Consider the following 21,086-nt stretch of genomic DNA (forward strand, 5'->3'; position numbering starts at 1 on the left):
GAGGGTTTCCACGGAATATTTATATGTTTGTATGCATGAATTATGTGGGTTATGTAGCTATTATGGCTAATATGGTTTATGTGATTATGTGGATTGTGTGGGGTATGCTCTGGGGAACTCACTAAGCATTAGATTCTAGTTTGTTGGTTGTTTTTGGTACTTCAGGTTCTAAGGGCAAGAGCCCGGCGTGATGGCGCGACATGCACGCTCCGACGTTTTATTTGGGGACACTCTGATATTAATGTTTGATGTTGTGGATTTTGAAAACAATTGTGATGGGAATTTTTATATTTTATGGAAATGATTTCGTTACTTAAAAATGAAAACTTTTATTGGAAATTTGGGCTGTTACAGGAAGGTAGTATGGGCCCATACTACTGGAAGCAGAGGATCTGTACTCGAGTCAAGGTAAGTCACGATGATGCCAGGAAGCTTGTAGAATGTGGGATTCTTCAAGTATCTTTTGGTGGTTTGAATCGTTTATTTTCAGTATGGTGGCCACTCGAGGATGTTCTGGTGGAGACATGGGTACCGGCGTTGGCCTGGTACCGGCGATGGTTCGAGTTCTGGCTCTGGGGTTGGACATATGGATGATCAGATGTGGGAGTTAATTTCATCAGAGATTAACCATAATATTTTGGAGTAGACTTATGTGATATTTGGTACGATCAAGGAGGGTATCATGGAGATTCTATATGAGCGCTTGAGTGCTTTTCGTTCTGAGATGGTGGCAATAGTGGGAGCTCGCTCTTTGACTTTCCGAGAGTTTTGGGCATTTGGGGCTCCGTAGTTCTTCTATAAGAAGGACCCTATTGCGAGTAAGCATTGGTTAGAGAATGTCACGAACACCATCCGTACTAGCTGCTTCCCTGAGGGGGCAAATGTTAGACTTGCATCTTGTCTTCTGAAAGACAAAACCCGTAACTGGTGGGAGGAGGTTGGTCACGACTTGGGAGGTGAGGCGGTTGAGTCGATGACTTGGGAGGATTTCGTGACGAGGTTTCGAGTTGAGTTTTCACCTGCGATTGACGTTCAACAGTTGGCGAGGGAGTTTCAGGACCTTCTGCAGACTACTGAGACGGTGGCAGAGATCACCATTATGTTCCATGAGAGGGCTTTACTGGTTCCGCAGTATGTGGAAGACGAGGAGATTAAGAAGGAGAGATATCACGACATGTTGAGGAGCAATATCAGACAGTTTGTGAGCATATCTAGTTGTAGTACATTGGATGATATGGTGGCGAGAGTTAGGGAGAAGGAGAAGATCTGGAGATAGAGAAAAAGAGGAAGCCGGATCAGGTTCAAAGTTCAGAGGGTTGGGGCAGGAGGCCTAATGTATTTGATTCGAGATCGTGGAGCCAACAGGGCCAGGGCTGCTGTAGCAAGTGCAACAAGATGCACGATGGAGCTTGTAGGGGGTGGTTCGGGCTACTACAAGTGAGACAAGACTAGATACTTTAGTCGGGATTGCATTGCCACCACCCAGGGATCGAGTCTGATTTGCTTTCATTGCAATCAGAGGGGCCATAAAAAGCCCGATTGTCTAAGTTTAGCAGTAGAAGGACCAGTTGTAGCACCTGCTCTGGTGACCTTGAGGATTGCAGATGGACGTCAGGGCAAGGCGGAGACACCTGTTATGAGGAGCAGGGTATTCCAGCTGACCACCGAGGAGGCTCGTACAACACCATATGTGGTGATGGGTATATATCTTCACCTTTTTTTCTTTATTTATTTGAATTTCCTCTTATATTTGTGTTTTTATTTTATGGTCGTTCCTTGTTTGATTCGGGGGCTACCCGATCCTTTGTATCTCTTACGCTTATTAAGAGTTTGTCGATGCTCCAGGGGAGCTGGATTATCCATTAGAGGTTGATATTGTTGACGGTCGTCTGGTGCGAGTATCGAGGGTTCATCGGGGATGCACCTTGGAGTTGTTTAGTGAACGGTACCTGATCGATTTGGTTCCCATTCCCCTATGCGAGAGTAAGGTTATTATGAGGATGGATTGGTTGAGCCCTAATGGGGAAATGATAGAGTGCGAGCATCAGTTGGTGCACATTTGGACCCCAAGTGGGGGGAGAGTTGGTGATTCAGGGAGAGGGTGTTCAGCATGGACCGAATCTCTGTTTGGCAGTAAGGGCCGGGCGTTATCTGCAACAGGGTTATTCTGGATTTGTGCCTTATAGGATGGATACTCGGGAGAAGGCTAAGGTGTCTATGTGTGATGTACCGATTGTTCGGGAATACCAGGATGTGTTCCTGGAGGATTTGCCTGGAGTGCCTCCGGAGAGGCTAGTGGAGTTTCAGAATTACTTGGTTCCTGGTTCGGCTCCGATAGCTAAAACACCTTATCGGTTAGCACCTCCAGAGATGCATGAGTTCTCTACTCAACTGCAAGAGTTGTTGGACAAATGATTTATTCGGTCGAGTAGTTCACCATGGGGAGCCCCGATCTTGTTTGTGAAGAAAAAGGATGGGTTGCATCGAATGTATATCGACTACCAGGAGCTGAATAAGCTAACATTGAAGAACCGTTATCCATTCCCGAGGATCAACGATTTATTTGACCAACTTCAGGGCGCATCTTGGTTTTCCAAGATTGATATGCGTTCAGGTTATCACCATATGAGGGTTAGAGAGGATAATACGTAGAAGATGAACTTCCGGACTCGTTATGGTCATTACGAGCTCGTGGTGATGCCCTTCGGGCTCACCAATGCTCCAGCTGCATTCATGGATCTCATGAATCGTGTATGCAGGCTTATGCTGGAACAATCTATGATTGTGTTTATTGATGACATCCTAGTCTATTCCGAAACTTAGGAACAACATATGGAACATCTATGAGAGGTATTGTAGAATTTGAGGAGGGAGACGCTGTATGCGAAGTTCTCGAAGTGTGAGTTCTGGTTGCACGAGGTGCAGTTTCTTGGACACCTCATCAACCAGAATGGTATTCTAGTCGATCCGGCCAAGGTTGAGGCGGTGATGAGGTAGGAGTTTTCAAGGTCTCCATCCAAGATTCAAAGTTTCCTTGGATTGGCGGGTTACTATTAGAGATCCATTTAGAATTTCTCCAAGATAGCGGTTCCTTTACCGTCACTTTTCGTTGGGGCCTGAGCAACATGCAACTTTTGCGACTCTGAGGTAGAGATTGTGTGAGGCACCGATTCTGACCCTGCCTGAGGGTGTTGAGGATTTTGTGGTATACTGTGATGCGTCAATCATGAGTTTGGGTGTAATACTGATTCATCAGGGTCATGTGATCGCTTATGCTTCGAGGCAGCTGAAGCCTCATGAGGAGAACTACCGTACACATGATTTGGATTTAGGGGTTGTGGTGTCCGCCCTCATGATTTGGCGACATTACCTCTATGGGGTCCGTTGCACAATTTACACGGATCACAAGAGTTTGAGGTATGTGATGGATCAGACGAATCTGAACATGAGGCAGCAGAGATGGTTGGATGTGGTGAAAGATTATGATTGTGAGATCCTTTATCACCCAAGGAAGCCCAATGTGGTGGCAGATGATCTCAGCTGCAAGGCGGTTGTTGCCCTTATCAGGGATGTGTGTTTGATGATGACCGTGATTACCCCACTCATAGAGTAGATTTGTAGGCTCAGGTTGAGGCTATGAAGGAAGAACACTGGAAGATTGAGCGCATAGTGGGTCTGGTGGCTTCCTTTGATTATGATAGTCGGGGATTATTGACCCTTCATTGTAGGGTGTGGGTTCCATATTGGGGTGGTGCGCGTCAGGTTTTAATGGAGGAGGCACACAAGTCGAGGTTCTTTATTCATCCCGGAGCGATAAAAATGTATATAGATCTACGGCTTGACTATTAGTGGCCAGACATGAAGCAAGATGTGGCCTAGTATGTGGAGATGTGCTTGACTTGCAGGAAAGTCAAGGTCGAGCATCAATGACCACACGGCAAAATGGAGCCGTTGGGTGTTCCCGTCTGGAAATCGGAAGAGATTACAATGAATTTTATCATGAAGTTAACACGGACGACACACATAGTGGATTCGATATGCATCATCGTGGACCGATTGACCAAGAGTGCACACTTTATTCCGATCCAGGAGAGTATCTCGACCAAGAAGCTGGCCAACATCTACATTCAGGAGGTTGTGGCATGACATGGGGTGGCAGTTTTGGTGGTTTCTGATAGGGATGTTATGTTTACTTCCAGGTTCTAGAAGAGATTCCATGAGGAGTTGGGTACTCATCTTCACTTCAGCATGACTTTCCATCCGCAGACTAATGGTCAGAGTGAGCAGACTATCTAGACATTGGAGGACATGCTGCGGGCATGTGTACTGGATTTTGGTAGGAGATGGGATACATATCTTCCTTTGGCAGAATTTTCGTATAACAACAGTTATCACACTAGCATTGATCGACCTCCTTTTGAGATGCTCTATGGGAGGAAGTGTAGGACCGCAATATGTTGAGGTGAGATCGGTAAGCGGGTTATGTGGAGTACAGAGGTGGTACTCAAAATGACATAACTGATTCAGCTGGTTCACGGCGGACTTCAGACATCATAGAGCCGACAAAAGAGTTACGCAAATAGATGTCGGTCAGACTTAGAGTTCTAGGTTGGGGACGTGGTACTCCTGAAGGTGTCACCTTGGAAAGGTGTCATCTAATTTAGGAATCGGGGTAAGCTAGGCCCCAATTATATTGGTCCTTTCAGGATGTTAGCCCAGATGGGCAGGGTTGTGTCTCGTTTGGATCTACCAGAGGAGCTCAACCAGATCCATAACACTTTTCACGTCTCTTAGCTGCGGAAACGTTTGGTTGATGATTATGTTGTGGTTCCATTAGAGGACATTCAGGTGGATGATCGCCTGAATTATATTGAGAGACAAGTGGTGATCCTTAACTGGAGGACGAAGATGCTGCAAAACAAGGTTGTGCATTTCATGACAGTACAGTGGCAACACCGAAAAGGTTCAAATTGGACGTGGGAGACGAGACGAGGGAGCATTATCTAGAGTTATTTGAGGCAGTAGACATCGAGGACGAAGTCTAATTCAAGAGGGGGAGAATTGTAACACATGATTGAACGTATTTTTCATTTTGAGCCTTGGTATAAAAATAGTTTGCAAAATTGGTCCCTAAGGGTATCTAATGAAAGATGGGGGGGGGGGAGGTGTATGTTCGCTGGGCGTACATCGGTGTATGTTAGGCATACATCCATGTACGCTGGGAGTACATGGATAGGGGACAAACCCTAATTTTTAGGTTTGGACCCTATTTAAACAACCTTATGCTCCAAGGTTCTCTCATTTTTCAGCCTCCATTTCCCTTTGATCCCCATTTTGAAACCCTAACTCATTTAGAGTGATTTGACCCCTGTATGTGTGTTTTAGTGGGTGTTTAGTGAACCTTGAAGAGGTAGAAGCTTGGTGAAGGAGCATTGATCAAGTAGGAGCTTATGAATCCAGATTTTACTCACATTTCTCACCTTCATAGAGGTATAAAGTATTGACCTTGGTTACTTTAACCTTAGATCTAGATCTAGTGGAGTTTTGGACATATTTTGGTCTCATGTATGAGTTCTAGTGGGGATTTGTCACTCCAGAAGTTATGAGTTGCTCTTCTTGATGTTTCTGAGGTCCCTAGTCCGTAAAGTTTGCATCGTGATGGTTGAAGATTACCCATGCATGAGTAAATGCTCATTTGGGTAGGATGTTAAATCTAGGGTTTGAATCTCTTTGAACCATACAAAGACATCAAGTTGGTAACTTTATTGTTTAAGACATCCCCCAAGGTCTAGATCTGAAAAATGGATGTTTGGTCTTAAAGCATTAAGTGCTTAATGAAGATTTGGCAATCAGGGGCGTACGTCGGGCGTACTCTACTGTATGATGTGTTGGATAAGTGTCTAAGTCCATAACTATATTTGGTATGTACTTGACCCGATTGGCATGGTCCATTTGGGTTGCATGGCATCATGCATTTGGATAGACTAAAATGAGAGAAATAACACTTAAGGTTTGGAAATATATTATAAGTTCTAATATATTAATAAGATTATTTAATTAGTATTGATCAAGAATTAATTTGGAATTAATTAAGTGATCAAAATGAGACTAATTAAATATATGGGTTGATTGTGTAAATTATCCATACTTGTATAGTGGGCTAATGCTCTATGGATTATCTAGTTGGGCTAAAACCCATAGGATGCTCCATGGATGCTCCATGGTGTTTTTGTACCCATGGATCATGGAAATTAAAGGCCATGACAATTAGGGTTTACATGGTGTAACCCTAATTGTGACACACTATATAAGCATCTTATTCTTGTCAAAATCGGCCACCATTTTGAGAGACCATGAGAAGACTATGATGGAATGGTGAGGGCTAGCCGATTTCATGAAGTGGTTCATTTCTCTCTAAGTTATTCCAAGTGTATTTGATGTTTTGTAAACCATTTGAGGTGTCACACTTGGGGCACTCGGCTCTTAAGCATCAAGGAATCAAGCTACATAAAAAGGTATGTCTTATAACTTGTTTTATTACCCAAGTATCAAAGATTGTATGCTAGATAGGGTAATACCTTGGAATATTCATATTTGCATGTATAATAGATAAAACATTTTAGGGTTGCATGTACACTTAGGAGTGTTAGAATGCTCAAAATCCAACAGTGGTATCAGAGCCTAGGCTTGTTTTCTTGTTATACTTGCAAAATCTGCTTAAAAATCGAAGTTTTTTGCTGTCTGGGCAACTGACTCGACGAGTCCATCAGGAGACTCGACGAGTCCATGCCTTAAAAGTGTTCAAAACGATCCAACTCGTCGAGTTGGTTCATGCAGTCAACGAGTTGGACCCCTAGACAGCATATCTTCGACTGTTTTGGCTGGAATTGGACTAGGAACATTACCCTAAGCTGTTTTTGGACCTATAAACCTGTTTTTGATGTGGTAATGTTCATGCTAATCCGATTTCAAAGATAATTATCAATATATTCATGTTTTGTATTAGTTTAATGATTAGGCTAATTACATGAAAAAAGTTTGAATGGATTATCTTGTTCTTATGAGTTGCTTAGATTTATAGGAATGTTATGTGAAATTGTTGTTTTCAATCCAAATTAATCTAAGAGTTGATTCTAAAATGTGTTTTTGTAACTTGTCCTCAAGTTAGATGAAAAGTCACATTTAAGATTCATAAAAATCATAAATATTTCCATACGTTATGAATAAAGAAAAGTCACATTCTTTAATGGTTTAAAGTCTTCCATAACTTGTCCTCAAGTTATGGAACTTGAAGAGTTTTTTGAATTAAAACTACTTTAAACACATAAGTTATGGAATTGAAAAGTTTTTGAATAGTTCAAAACTTACCCTCAAGTTTTGGAATTTGAAAAGTTTTCTTTCATGAATACTTTAATTCCAAATTAAGCCCTTAGGATTTTAAAAGTTAAAAATTCAACCCTTATACTTTATAATATTAGAAGTTAATAATATATATATGTATACGAGCAAGTCAGTCTTACCGTTAGTAGGCCTCATTCATGAAGCCGGTCTATAAGGGGGTATAAGGTTACTGCCTATAAAATGGCAGTTTAATGGGTGTCCATTCTCACCCACCGCTTCCTTGACTGGTGGAGGGTCGTTAGCCGAACGGGTAGGGCAAGGACTATAATTCCCCCTTCATTAAAAGTATTAATGATAAATACTAAGTAACTAAACACTTATAAATTCCCAATCTTAGTTACTTAGGAAAATGTGAATAAGGTGCTAACCCATGACATTACACTTTGCACTTGTCTTAAGTCGGTTAGTGGAGCGCGTGTGGTTAACCGGCACACTAGCTTGATTTAACAAGGTAGGCAAAGGGTTTCTTAAAGTTTATCATAGGCCGGTGGAGTGTGTGTGGTTAACCGGCACATCGGTTGGGTGATAAACATTTAAGAGTACCAAGTAATTTGCAGGGTTACTTCACACCTTGTTTTGTGATCCTCGGCATCCCAGTCACAAAACCTGAAGGGTACACTCGAGATTGAAATATGCCATTGAAAAGTTCAATGAATCTCAAAAAGATCTAGGAGTTTCAAATCCAATTAAAACCTAATATTTCTATTTCGTTTTTCATGGTGGAAATTGGCTAATCGTCATTCGCCTACCTTCAAATATTCTATAGCTTGGATTACGACATCCCTCTTCCAAGTTATAAAATATTGTGTTGGGTCCTAGCCTTAATATTTCATATTGGGTGTTATATTAATGACTTTAAATCAACTATCTTGAATATCTCCCAAAAGATGTCTAGTTCAGACATCTATGATCTTCCCAAATCTCTTGGAACTTCACTTCCTCCACCTCTTCCAGTTATTCTCCCTAACCCACAAGTTTAAGGTCACTAAAGCGCTATTGGCAAGCAAGGTCTATGTGTGATCGCATCTTGGAGATGAAGTCACATATTGACAAGCCGGGAGAGTTGGGTGTCAAAGTCTTAAGAAAGTTGGATGTTCAATCACTTTCTAAGTCACATAGTGAGTTTCTTTGGGACTGCTATGAAACAGACTATGACATGACCCTTAAATGATCTTATCTATTTGCTTGGTGCTGTTGAATCAGCAATGATTTGGAGGACTAGTAAATCAATTTTGATTAAGAAGATCAACTTCCCAAACCTTAAATGGATATTGACAATGGTAACATTCGATATCAAGAAAAAGCCTTCTCTTCCCAATGGAAAGGAATCGGCCATAGTTGACTCGGTTGACCAAATGGTAAAGAGAAAGTCTAAGTCTGTGATAGTCCCGTGTGCCATTTCCATAGAGTCCATATGTTTATATTGCCAAAGGAAGGGGCATTGGTTACAAAACTGCCTTTTTACCTGAAGGATCATAGGGTTGATCAAGTCAAGATGTTTGATTCTACTTCAGGTGAAGTCCACTATCTAACTCTGTTAAGTTTCTATTCTGAGATTCTCATTACATGATGTGACTGGGTCACATGTTGTTGTTTTAAGAATCAAAGAAAAGTGAAGAAACTTAAAGGAAGTATATGCTGATTCTGATCACGAAGATGGATTTCGATCGCATGGTTCGGTGATCAGAATTTTTGAGCTGTTTCTTAGGAGTTATGATATATTGCTTAGGAATAGATAACAACAAGTTTTTCATATGCATTTGCACTGTAAGGATAAGTTTTTCCGCAAAGTTTTGAAATAAAATAAAAAGGTTTTAATTTTATATTTATTTTAAATATCCTTACAGTGGCATTTGTGAAAAATGGTTATTTATATGATTCCATTGATAGCAATATTGGAAAAATGGACTTGATTCTTTCGTTTGTGGTAGTGTCATAATTTACCAAATAAGGAAAGATTCTCATCACCCAAGGTTTCAGTTGGATAGAAACTTGGAAAACATGCAAGTTGTATAGTATGATGAATGAGAATTTTCATCTTTGGAAAATTAAGATTAATTCCTTGTTCACATGTATATGTGAGTCAAGTGAAGGACTAAGGGATCGAGTACACATTCTGGTGCACTGATCAAGTCCACCACAAAAGATCGATAAGACTATTCGTCATGATTTACTAAAGTTTAGTAAATATGGTTATACTTACTAGTTTAAGTATAATTCTGAAACGTTGGAAAAGTTTCGATGTATGGCAGAACGAATGAGAAGAATCAAATCAGGCAGAAGGATAAAAGTCTCTCAAATCTGAAAGATGGGAGAGTACTTTAGTATCATGTTTTGTGATCATCTTAATGATTTAGAAATCATGTCACAATTAGTCCTCTAAAGGACCTCTTAATGCATTCCTATGGCTAAGAAGAGGAATCAAGAATTGTGGAAATGGTTAAATCAAGAAGATGATTCATACTTCGTTCCAAAACAAGTCTTAGAGTCATACTCCAAGACTGTAAGTTGAGTGACATCTCTTAAATAAAGGTTTATAACACCTGTCAAATGTAAGAGTAAAAGTGTCCTACTCTTGTACATTTGAAATTGGTAAGATGTGATGTTTTGGATAAAACAAAGACTAGCTTAGGCCAATTGTGTGAAGTATTTGTCTTGATAAAGAGTCCGCACTATCTCTTAAATATTTGACAAGTGAGTCTTATATGTCAAGAGGACAGTGGGAGTCTTAGAGATCTTGAAAAAAAACTTCAAGATCTAATCAAGAATAAAACCTGTAGTTCATTACTAGCACACGACTTGAGGTTTATAACCTATCGTGTTGACATATTCCTACTTCTGTGCCCATTCCAGTGAAAGTTGGCTTTGCATATGAGTTCTGAGAGTTCTCAATTGGTTGCATAATAACTTGGAAGCAATGGCAGGCCCTTGTGCTGCCAGGTGGCAAGAAAGTAAGATTGAGTTCAGTCCACATGAGTTTGGATAAGAACACTTACACCATAAACAATCTAAGTGTTATAAGGTTTCTCTCCGGTTCATGAAAATGATGGTGAGGAAACGCTTTCACTAAGTAGATTTTAGGTAGATAGCAAGTGTGATATTTGCATTCTCAAAGTCGTTAGTGGAGCATGTGTGGTTAACCGGCACACTAACATGGACTTGTGAGGAATGGCAAAGGTCTGAAAAATTGAGACTATGATTACGGCATCCCTTTTCATAGTTCTGAAATTGTTTAGACACACATATGAGCTATCTAAGGTAAGGTGTATGACTTTGATAAAGTTGTATCAATACATCTCGTATCAGAAATCTGAACTTTGGTAAGAAAGTCAATAAAGTATTGATTTCTAGAAGTCCAGCTGATTTCTGAGTACATGTCAAAGCTAGTGGGAGCATAAGTGTTATGCTAATAATCATCATGTTAGTGAGAGCATGATAATTATTATTAGTATTGCAAGATAGCAATGTTAATTATAGAAAACAAAAGTTTCAATTCGTGGAGTTGCAGGGGTTGAAAAGTTGTTTTGCTATAATTAAGGGAGAGGAAATTATACTTCATTTCAATTCTAAAAGCTTAGATTGAGGTTTTAATCATCTTTAGTCAAGGATATATACATATATGAATTTTATGTTGGAATGACTCAACATAAGGAAATTCTATATATGGGTCCATTATTTGCGTTCTAAAATTCGATTATGATTACGACATCCCTTTTCATAATCTGAATTATGAGAACTTGGCAAATAGAAATAGAAATATTATAGCAGAAAGACTGGTCTAGTATCATGGTTTTATGTGAGACATCATGCTTCTGATATAGGATCGATTGCATGTGCTATAATATTCATCCTTTCTAAATTTTCCAAATGCTCAGGGCATTAAGAGGAGAAAAGTCTAGAATTGGATATGACTAATTTGATTAAGCAATTGTCGAGAACAATCTAAGGTTTACCAAAGATTGGTTGCTCAGGGACAGTTGGAAGTATAGTGTTAAATTTTGGAAGGACCAAATTGACATACTCTGAAAGGAGGCAACTCTTGTTCACAAGTGACAGTCAAAATGAGAATATGGAAATATTCCCATAGGTGGAAGTTATTCAGTAAATCTGTGTAAGATTAGGAAACTTAATGCAAGAAGGATGTTCAAAGAAATGTACTTTGAATTTGAGACTTCGTTTCCATGGAATGATCTCCATTGGAATACTCTGTAATGTCTGTTGACAAGTCTTTGTGACGTTGTGCATAATCATTACAAGAGGATCAATGCATATAAGTTTAGAATCTAACAGATTTAGGTAAATGGCAGGAATTTGGAATTCTTGCATTTGCGGTAAGGATTTGGGATTGTGAAATGAGTATCATTGGAATTATGTTCAATTGATCTATTTCACAGAGTAAAGATCATAGACAAACTTAGTGTGCATACTTGATGTATGGCATAACTAATGTTTAGACAAACATATTGTGCATACTTGCTGTATGGCATGACTAGTGTTTAGAAAACGTAGTGTACATGCTTGGAGCATGAGACAACTATTGTTTTAATTCAAGTATAACGTTAATAGTTGAAACAGTATACAATGAATAATGGGTAATCAATATGATGATAAATAAAAAGGTGTTTTATTTATATTCATAAGTTCTGAAACCATATTGGATTCGATTATTCTTGTGTTTCACTTTGCATGTTTTGACTTCCAGAATAACTAGGTCGTTCCTCCTGAATGACTAAGTTATTCAAACCATCCACAGTCGGTCATATGTTGGAAGTCGATATGAATCAAGACTGTCATGGGTTGGCTTGTAGAGGTCTAAGATGTTGGACAAAACGGTGCTACAACACTCATGATTGCTCATAAGTTCTGAGTATTGGATTCAACCCGCGCTCATTTGAATCACTTCATGGATTTTATCACGAGTGATCATGAGACGATAATATCTTATATTCTTCAAACCTAGAGATATGAGTTGTTACTATGAGTTGGATGTACATTGATTGCGCGAAATCGCATTGGTAACTCGATGTTATAAAACGTGCCGTTGTGTATGATTCAACAAGTAGTAGAACAAGCCATATGAGTTGAAGTTTATCCATTCCTTTTACCTTCGGGATAAAAGCGATATCTGTGGGCCCCTCGATGATTTAATGATGATACATGTGAGTGCTTGTCCAAGCCAGGACTGATTTGATCTGTTCAATCAGTCAGTCATCATGAATCGGAAATCGGGAAACAACAAATGGACTGACATAATGATTGATAATCCATGTCTCAGTTCATATGATATCTAGAACGGAGGAATATATGATCCCTTATCTAATGGAAAAGTCATTGACGAGATCAGAGTTCAGTTACAACGTCAGAGTTCGACAGCGGCTTAAAGAGCTACGATTGCCAGTCGGTTCTTGAAGTCATACTCAATAATAGTTTTAGACTTATCCAAGTGGGATACTGTTGGATTAGTGTCTAAGTACATAACTATATTTGGTATGTACTTGACCCGATTGGCATGGTCCATTTTGGTTGCATGGCATCATGCATTTGGATAGACTAAAATGAGAGAAATAACACTTAAGGTTTGGTAATATATTATAAGTTCTAATATATTAATAAGATAATTTAATTAGTATCGATCAAGAATTAATTTGGAATTAATTAAGTGATCAAAAGGAGACTAATTAAATATATGGGTTGATTGTGTAAATCATCCATACTTGTATTGTGGGCTAATGCTCCATGGATTATCTAGTTGGGCTAAAACCCATAGGATGCTCCATGGTATTTTTGTACCCATGGATCATGGAAATTAAAGGCCATGACAATTAGGGTTTACATGGTGTAACCCTAATTGTGACACACTATATAAGCATCTTATTCTTGTCAAAATCGGCCACCATTTTGAGAGACCATGAGAAGACTATGATGGAATGGTGAGGGCTAGCCGATTTCATGAAGTGGTTCATTTCTCTCTAAGTTATTCCAAGTGTATTTGATGTTTTGTGAACCATTTGAGGTGTCACACTTGGGGCACTCGGCTCTTAAGCATCAAGGAATCAAGCTACATAAAAAGGCATGTCTTATAACTTGTTTTATTACCCAAGTATCAAAGGTTGTATGCTAGATAGGGTAATACCTTGGAATATTCATATTTGCATGTATAATAGAGAAAACATAGATCCAAGGTATTTAGGGTTGCATGTACACTTAGGAGTGTTAGAATGCTCAAAATCCAGCATGATGCGCGTACGCTGCTGAAGCGTCGTAAACCCCTTCGTCGTAAAGTACCACATACGTACAAATGAGCCCAAACCAATATGTAAATGGGCCCAGCCCAATCATTTCGATGGGCCAAGCCCAAAAATCATATAAATGGGCACATCCCAACACATAATAAATGGGTCCAACCGAACATACAAATGGGCCCAACCCAAGATACATAAAAATGGGCCATGTCCAATATATAATAAATGGGCTTAGCCCAACATACAAATGGGCCTAGCCTAACGTACATAAAAATGGGCCCAACCCAATATATAATAAATGGGCACAACCCTCCATAAAAATGAGGCCAACAAAACATACATAAAAATGGGCCCAACCCAATATACAATAAATGGGCCCAACCCAACGTACCCATGCAAGAGTCACAAAGACAGCTAGCATCCTACACAGTACAATCAAAAGACTCACCTGAATTATTCAATAGAAGTTCAATAGCTACATAAGCAACATACAACCAACCCAAGCTTCCTAAAGCCAAACCGAAACCAGTCCTTAGCCAAATAATCAATTCTACCGAAGTTTGACAAAAAGTCAAACTAGTAAAAAAGTCAATAGTCAAAGTCAGCTTAGATGACACCCACATCGTGGCAATTGCTCTGCCACTTTGTGGTCACGTCAAGACAAAACAGACGCGTTGCAACGCGCCACCAGGTTGTGAGTATTCCTTGGCCACGTCGTGGTTTTGGTTAGAAATATTTTTATTCATTAAGCGTTTAACCCTTTAGGGCCCAAAACTCATATCATCAGATTTGGTTCCTAATGGCTTCATAATGGATAAAGTTTCCAAATTTATCCACTAGGATGGTCCAAACCACATTCTTGTCACCTCGTGACGACGAGTTTTCACCCAATTCCACTCCACCTTTAAACAGTCATAACTTCTTCGTTTCAACTCCATTTTCGGTGATTTTTATATGCACGTGAAGGTATTGACAAGCCTCAAAACCCTATTTAATTACTTTTGAATTTATGCTTGTCGAAATTAAACCATAATCCATGCAAGGAGTCCGGAATATTAATTTTCCCATTTTGCCCTTTTGCTTCAAAGCACAATTCGAGGGATTTAATTACTTATCAACATCCGATTGGATCTAAACTGTATTTACTTGAAGCCCAAGGCCTTTTCATGATCGAATTACGGTCCACGATCCTGAAATAAAAAACATCCTGAAACTAGATGTTACATAACGCCAAAAGATCCTCATAACCCAATAATGGTATCTGAGCCATCTTTTCACATCTTTCGACATGTGATTTCCATTTGTTTATCTTGCTATGTTTGCATTTGATCAATTCACTGTAATTTTTTTAAAGTGTAAACGTCTTACCAAAAAATTAGGGTTTTATTTTTTCAGAAACTTTTTTCTCTTCGATCAAGCATGGCGTGCCTTCTCATTGTGTGCGGCTAATTTTTCGATTGATTACAAAACCCTATATGTGAATCGCAAAGTGTCTTTCTGGAGCACTACGCGTCTTCATGGAAACGAAGCACCCTTATAAGGACGTGATATGCTTTAGTTTATCATAGGATCGTTTTTTTCATGATCTGAATATGTTTGATTTACGTTGAGCATATAATACAACTTTGTAAACTTGGGCATACTAGATAGTTTATAAAATATGGATATCATTTATTTGTTGTTTTAATTGTTTAGTAGTTAATTATTGATTAGAAGTCAATAATTGAAACTTTAATTTTTTAATGATTTCTTGCATGTGAGATCATTGAAACAATAGTAAGTCTACTTATTTTCAATTTAAGTTATTAAATTAATCTAAAAATTGCAATCTAAGTTCAAAATAATTATTTTTTTGGATAGTATAAATCTAATACATCGAGCCTCTATTTGACATATTTGTTGTGTTTGGTTGCGCTTTTGGTCATTGTGACCTTTCATGTAATTTGTTTTTTTATATAAAATATGTAATTTTCTTTTAAATGTAATATTTTTGTTAGCAAAATTGTCTTAGAACAAAAAATGTAGCTATGGCGATTCATTGTGATGTTACGGTAGCAATGGCAATTCAAAATTTCAAAGCATGCAACAAGGAGGACCACCCATTGCCACCCATGCACGGTGGCTAGTGGTGGTTGGTTATGGTGGTCATGGCCGACACCTATGGGGATTCACGATTATTACGGTGGTGCTTGGCGGCTAAGAGAAAAAGAGGTTGACAACTTACTCGGAAGGAGATATGTGGAAGCCACCAAACAGTCTTCATCATCCTTCTTTATTCACTTATTACAACCCTCCTCTCATCTCATTTCTTTTCTCTTCTTACTCTTTACCTTTATCTCTTGGGTTCTCTTTACTTTTGCCGCTATTTCTTTCTAAATGATACATGAGGTGGGAACGAGATGTGTTTATGTGGATGTAGGTTAGTTTCAATGATTTCACGTGAGTAAGAGAAAAGGGATTTTACATGCAACTTTCAGAAAATGGCAAAACTAACCCCTCAAATTTTACACCATAAATTTAGTTTGTCCTTAAGTCCAATATTATGACAATTTATGTTTCTAATCTAATATTATAAATTTAGTTGGTCCCTTGTCATTCGTGTACAATTTGTAATCCTTTTAAGGTTTGCACAATCTTTTCTATGATCTCATGAGCGATTCTTGGATCAAAATGCAGCGCATAATCTGCATGTTCTTTGTTCAGTTTTGCACCTTTAATCGTTGCTCAATATATCGAGGATTGACGCTCTCTCCTATATAAGGCTTCAAATGATATGACCTTGATGATTTTGTGCTAACTATCATCGTAGGAAAAACTCAATAAACGAAAATGAGTATTCCATGTATTATCTAAAGTCTGTCATACAGGTTCAGAGCATATTACTCATGTCGAGACGGTTATTTCGTCCTGACCATTAGGGATAATAAGTTATACTTTTGTCTAATCGCGTACCCACATATTTTTTTTGACTGAAAGATTGTTAGGTGAATCTATCATCTTAACAAGGGATGATAGAGACTGGCACCTCGTAGTCTGACTATATTCTGGGCATAAGTCATGGTCATCTTTCTATTTCGTCCTTTTCTTTGATTAGCGGTAACTAGGTGGATTTAGTCAATCTGTGGACCACTACCTGAATAGAATCAAAACCATCAGGTTTCTTGGGCAGCTTTGGCATAAGTCCATTGACGTTGGTTCCCACTTTTACTCTGGTATTTCTTATTGTTATCGTATTCCTGAGTTTTTCTGACGTTCTGCCTTTTGTACAGGTTTGATATTTGCCTACTCTAGTGGTATTCTTTGCCTTCGTGTACGATCACCATTTTAGTTTCTTTAGATATAAGCACATTAAATCAAGGTCTGGGTGGATGGGACACTTTAATCCGTGAGCTTTGTCCAAGACTATGCTCTTGTGTTCATTGCACTTAGGCGTACAAATTTTGTTCATAAAGTATCGCGTCCCATCATCCCTGAGCTTGACCTGTTTATCTAGTCTTCACAAAGATTCACTCGCGAAGCCTTTCTCTCTCAAAGTCTCGAGTCAAACTTCTCGTACTTGAGCTATAAGCTGTAAATAGATATTCATAGTTAATATTTGTACTCAACAGGTTTTGGTACATTCTTTTCGGCTCAAGAAATTTGCTACCATGTAAATCTCATTACAATGTTAACGAATCTCACACGTCATGATGACAACAAATTTCTCATTTATGTGATTCAACCAAAAGCATAGACAACAACCTTGTCTTAATTCATCTATGTGCACCTCAATCCTTTATGCATATGTTGTCGTATACGAACAAATTCTCTATTCTTTCAGAAAGGTAGGATTGGTGCGTTACACCATAGTTGTTCCAACTTCTGGAATATAATCTCTTGCTTATTTTTCTAGTTGGACTTTGTTACCTTTTGGTGTTAACATAGTTGACATTTGGGCTACCTTGGAGGAATTCTTTATGGACCTCTGGTAGTAGCCAACATAAATTCTTTTGTTGTTAAAATTCCAACATTCATTCCTTAGGATGAAGTCTTCACTAAATCGTCCACATTTGATCAGAATCTTCACATTTGATTAAGTTCTCCAAATTTTATCAAATCCTTCTCATTTGGCTAAATCCTTCACATTTTATCAAATCCTTCTCATTTGATTAAATCCTTCACATTTGATCCTTAGGGTAGGAAAGAAACTTTAGGTTCTTCTCCGACTTGTCATCATAAATGACCATGGCTTTCTCGTGGGGTAGGTTTAGTCCTACAGTTTTCTAGTCGTACAGATCTAGACACAATGGAGAGGTAGTCGATTCATACTTATGATAATGTCGAAGCTTCCACTCGGAATTGGCATAAAGTTTATAAATAAAGATCGGTCATTCGTGGTTACTGTTAAAGGGGGTCATACAATGACTTGATGTGACACATACAAAATTGTTTCATCTGGACAAGGATATTGAACTTTCATTGGACATACGCATGAGATTGACGTGACAAACATGGTTTGGTAAGTGTTAGGATGAAATTTATTAAAATTTCGCATGTGGATTTTTGACAGTTCACTAGTTGTCTAAACTCCACAAATTTTCTTGAACTACTGGGTCCATGACTCATAATAGGTTTAAGGTCACGGTTCACAAGGATTTCTTTACCTAACTGGATTAGAAGTTCCTCGATATACAATTAGCTAACTAGAAACGCACCAATTACAACTGATGGTTCTTGGTTTTTATTCCTTATTCCAAACGCACCGGGAATGTAAAATCCTGCCTTTTTGTCTAGTCGAGAAATAGAGGCAAGAGAATTATATAAAAATTTGGGAGTAAAAGGTAATTTTTGATAAATAAAGTTTTTATTTATTTGACGATTCCTAATTTTAACTAAATATCGAGGTTCGCACGATTATTATAGTTCTTATGGTTTTATAAAATACTCCTATAGTATTTCGAATTTGTAAGTTTGATAATAGTATTTCGTTTGGTAAGTTTTCGACTTGTCGCTCACTACGACCATTCCTCGACATACGTTGGTCACATCCAGGATAAATATAGTTGATCAGGCTATATTTATTCTCGATCTGCTTACATACCCCGAGGCCTAATCGTAGTGTCGCAACTTGCCTTAATACTTTTGTAAAATTTTAGTTATGATACGGGACCAATGCATGCGTGTACTTATACTTCTATAAAAATATATATATATATATCATTTTAATTTATTAAAAGTATCGTTTATGAAAACGTTTTGTCAGAGGGTTTTAGTCCCTTTGCATTTATAGTTTGTATATCTTATGTGGTTCGATATACTTAGTTCACTATAAACAATGATCTGATACCAATATGTCACACCCCCAAAACCAGAATGGCGGAAACATTCGGGGGTGGATGACTTCACGTAGTATCATAACAGTTGAATATTTGTAAAGAAAGTAACCCAACCATCATAAATATAATAAAAGTTACATATTTGAATGTAATACATGTTTCAAAATAATATTACACATATGATGATTTAAAATGTTTTGATAACACACGCCTTAGCGTTCCTTCTCCAAAAGCTGATGGTTACCTGTATTACTGATTCCCTGAGAAATACAAGTAGTTTTGAAAAAGTGTCAACAATTAAGTTGGTGAGTTCATAAGCGTTTTTGTACTAAAATTCGTATGTCTTTCGGCAAAACTAACTGAGCGTCTTTTCCAGAAAATCCAATATTTTCTATGTATGTGTGATAGTTTGAAAAAGTTCTGAAGGCTGGAATGCAATAGTATCTTTCCTGTTAAAGTGGTGAAAGTGGATTTATACATATATAATGTAACACTGAATACATTTAAAAGTCTCGTAAGTCAAAATATTTTGATATTCCATGTGAGATTTATAACCATGCTATTGACCCAGACTGCCTATAACAACGTTCTTCAGGCGTTGCAGTGTTATGACGTTTGTCACCCCAGACCTGCCGGTCTAACTGTAGCTAACAGTTTAGGTGCGCGATTGTCAATCCCGTATAGATCTATACACAAGTATCACGCTCTCCCTACAAGAGATTATGGTTTATAATACAGGACTTGAAATGCGTACTTGAGAGCACGGTGAAGCCGGATGTCTCACAAAACTTAGTATCAATAGATTTACGGAATGAAAGGTCCACATTACTTGTAAATAAAAGTATTTCCCTTTTTATCGTGTCTATGTAAAGTTGTCATGAATATTTCGTAAACTATACCTGTTATAGTTTTTCAAAAAGTGTGTTCCATTTGGTGATAAAAGCTTGACGTAATACCAACTTTGCATGTAAAGTGTAACGTTAGTATTAATGTTGTTTAACATTTATAAACAGGATGTAAGTAAAATATTCGAAACCATATATAACGGTGCGTAATTGAACATAAGTTTTTCTCGTGTTTCACTTGTATTTCCCCCCCTAAAACATGAAAAAGACGTGAAAATGTAGGGGTATGAACTCACCTGGAAAGTGTGATGATATGATGAAAACGAGACTTTATTCGGGTAGCGCTTCGACCGGGAAGTGGTAAGTTTCTTGGGATTCTCGGAGCTTTGGACCTTCGTCGGAACTTGGATATGTAACCGGAGTGTCGGGGTCGTCTCGGGGTGCTAAGCGTAGAGTAGAAGTGAGAGAGAAGAGGGAAATGAGCAAGGGAAGTCGGAACCCTCGCATCTTATTTATAGGGGCTGGTCAGGGTGCGAACGCGGGGCGTTCCTGCTGGGTACGCAGGGCGTTCCCTGAACGCAGCGCGTTCCGAAGCTGAATTACGTCATCGCTTACGAACCTCGGATGGGACGGCGAAGATTCAGGTCTGCGAGCACGAACGCGGCGCGTTCCATCGGAACGCAGGGCGTTCCCTTCGGACCTGCCTCGAAGTGTGTGCCCAAAACTTGTAGAATCCGTAACTTTCGCGTACGAGCTTTGTTTTCGACGTTCTTTATATGCACACGAAGGCGAGAATATACTCTAAAACTCTCGTTTAGACTTCATCGGCAAATTTTGACTTTATTTTTAATAATATATTTTTAATAGGCCGGGACTGGAAAAGTTCGTTAAAAATCCATAACTTCTTCATCTGGCGTCCGTTTTCGTCTGTCTTTTTACCGCTGTACTACTATTGTCGAGACCTTCAATTCTCGTTTAAGTTGTGTCGGCTAAAAATCACTCGATCTTTATTTCGAGTTTTTAGCTGTCTACTGCTGTTCCGAAACTTAGAAAAATCATAACTTCCTCATACAAAGTCAGATTTGGGCGTTCTTTTTATGTATGCTCACGGTTTAACATAATCTACGACTTTCGTTTTGATACCTAAGGCTAAAAAGTATTTTATTGAAATTTCACTTTTTACGCTTAACAGCGTTTTACCGGTTGTGTCGCGGATTTTCGATTGGTCATAACTTATTCGTTATAACTCGGATTTGAGTGTTCTTTATATATTTGGAAACCTT

Source organism: Lactuca virosa, chromosome 5, assembly GCF_052849685.1.
Source record: "Lactuca virosa cultivar CGN04683 chromosome 5, Lactuca_virosa_CGN04683_v6, whole genome shotgun sequence".
In the NCBI taxonomy this organism is placed as follows: domain Eukaryota; kingdom Viridiplantae; phylum Streptophyta; class Magnoliopsida; order Asterales; family Asteraceae; genus Lactuca; species Lactuca virosa.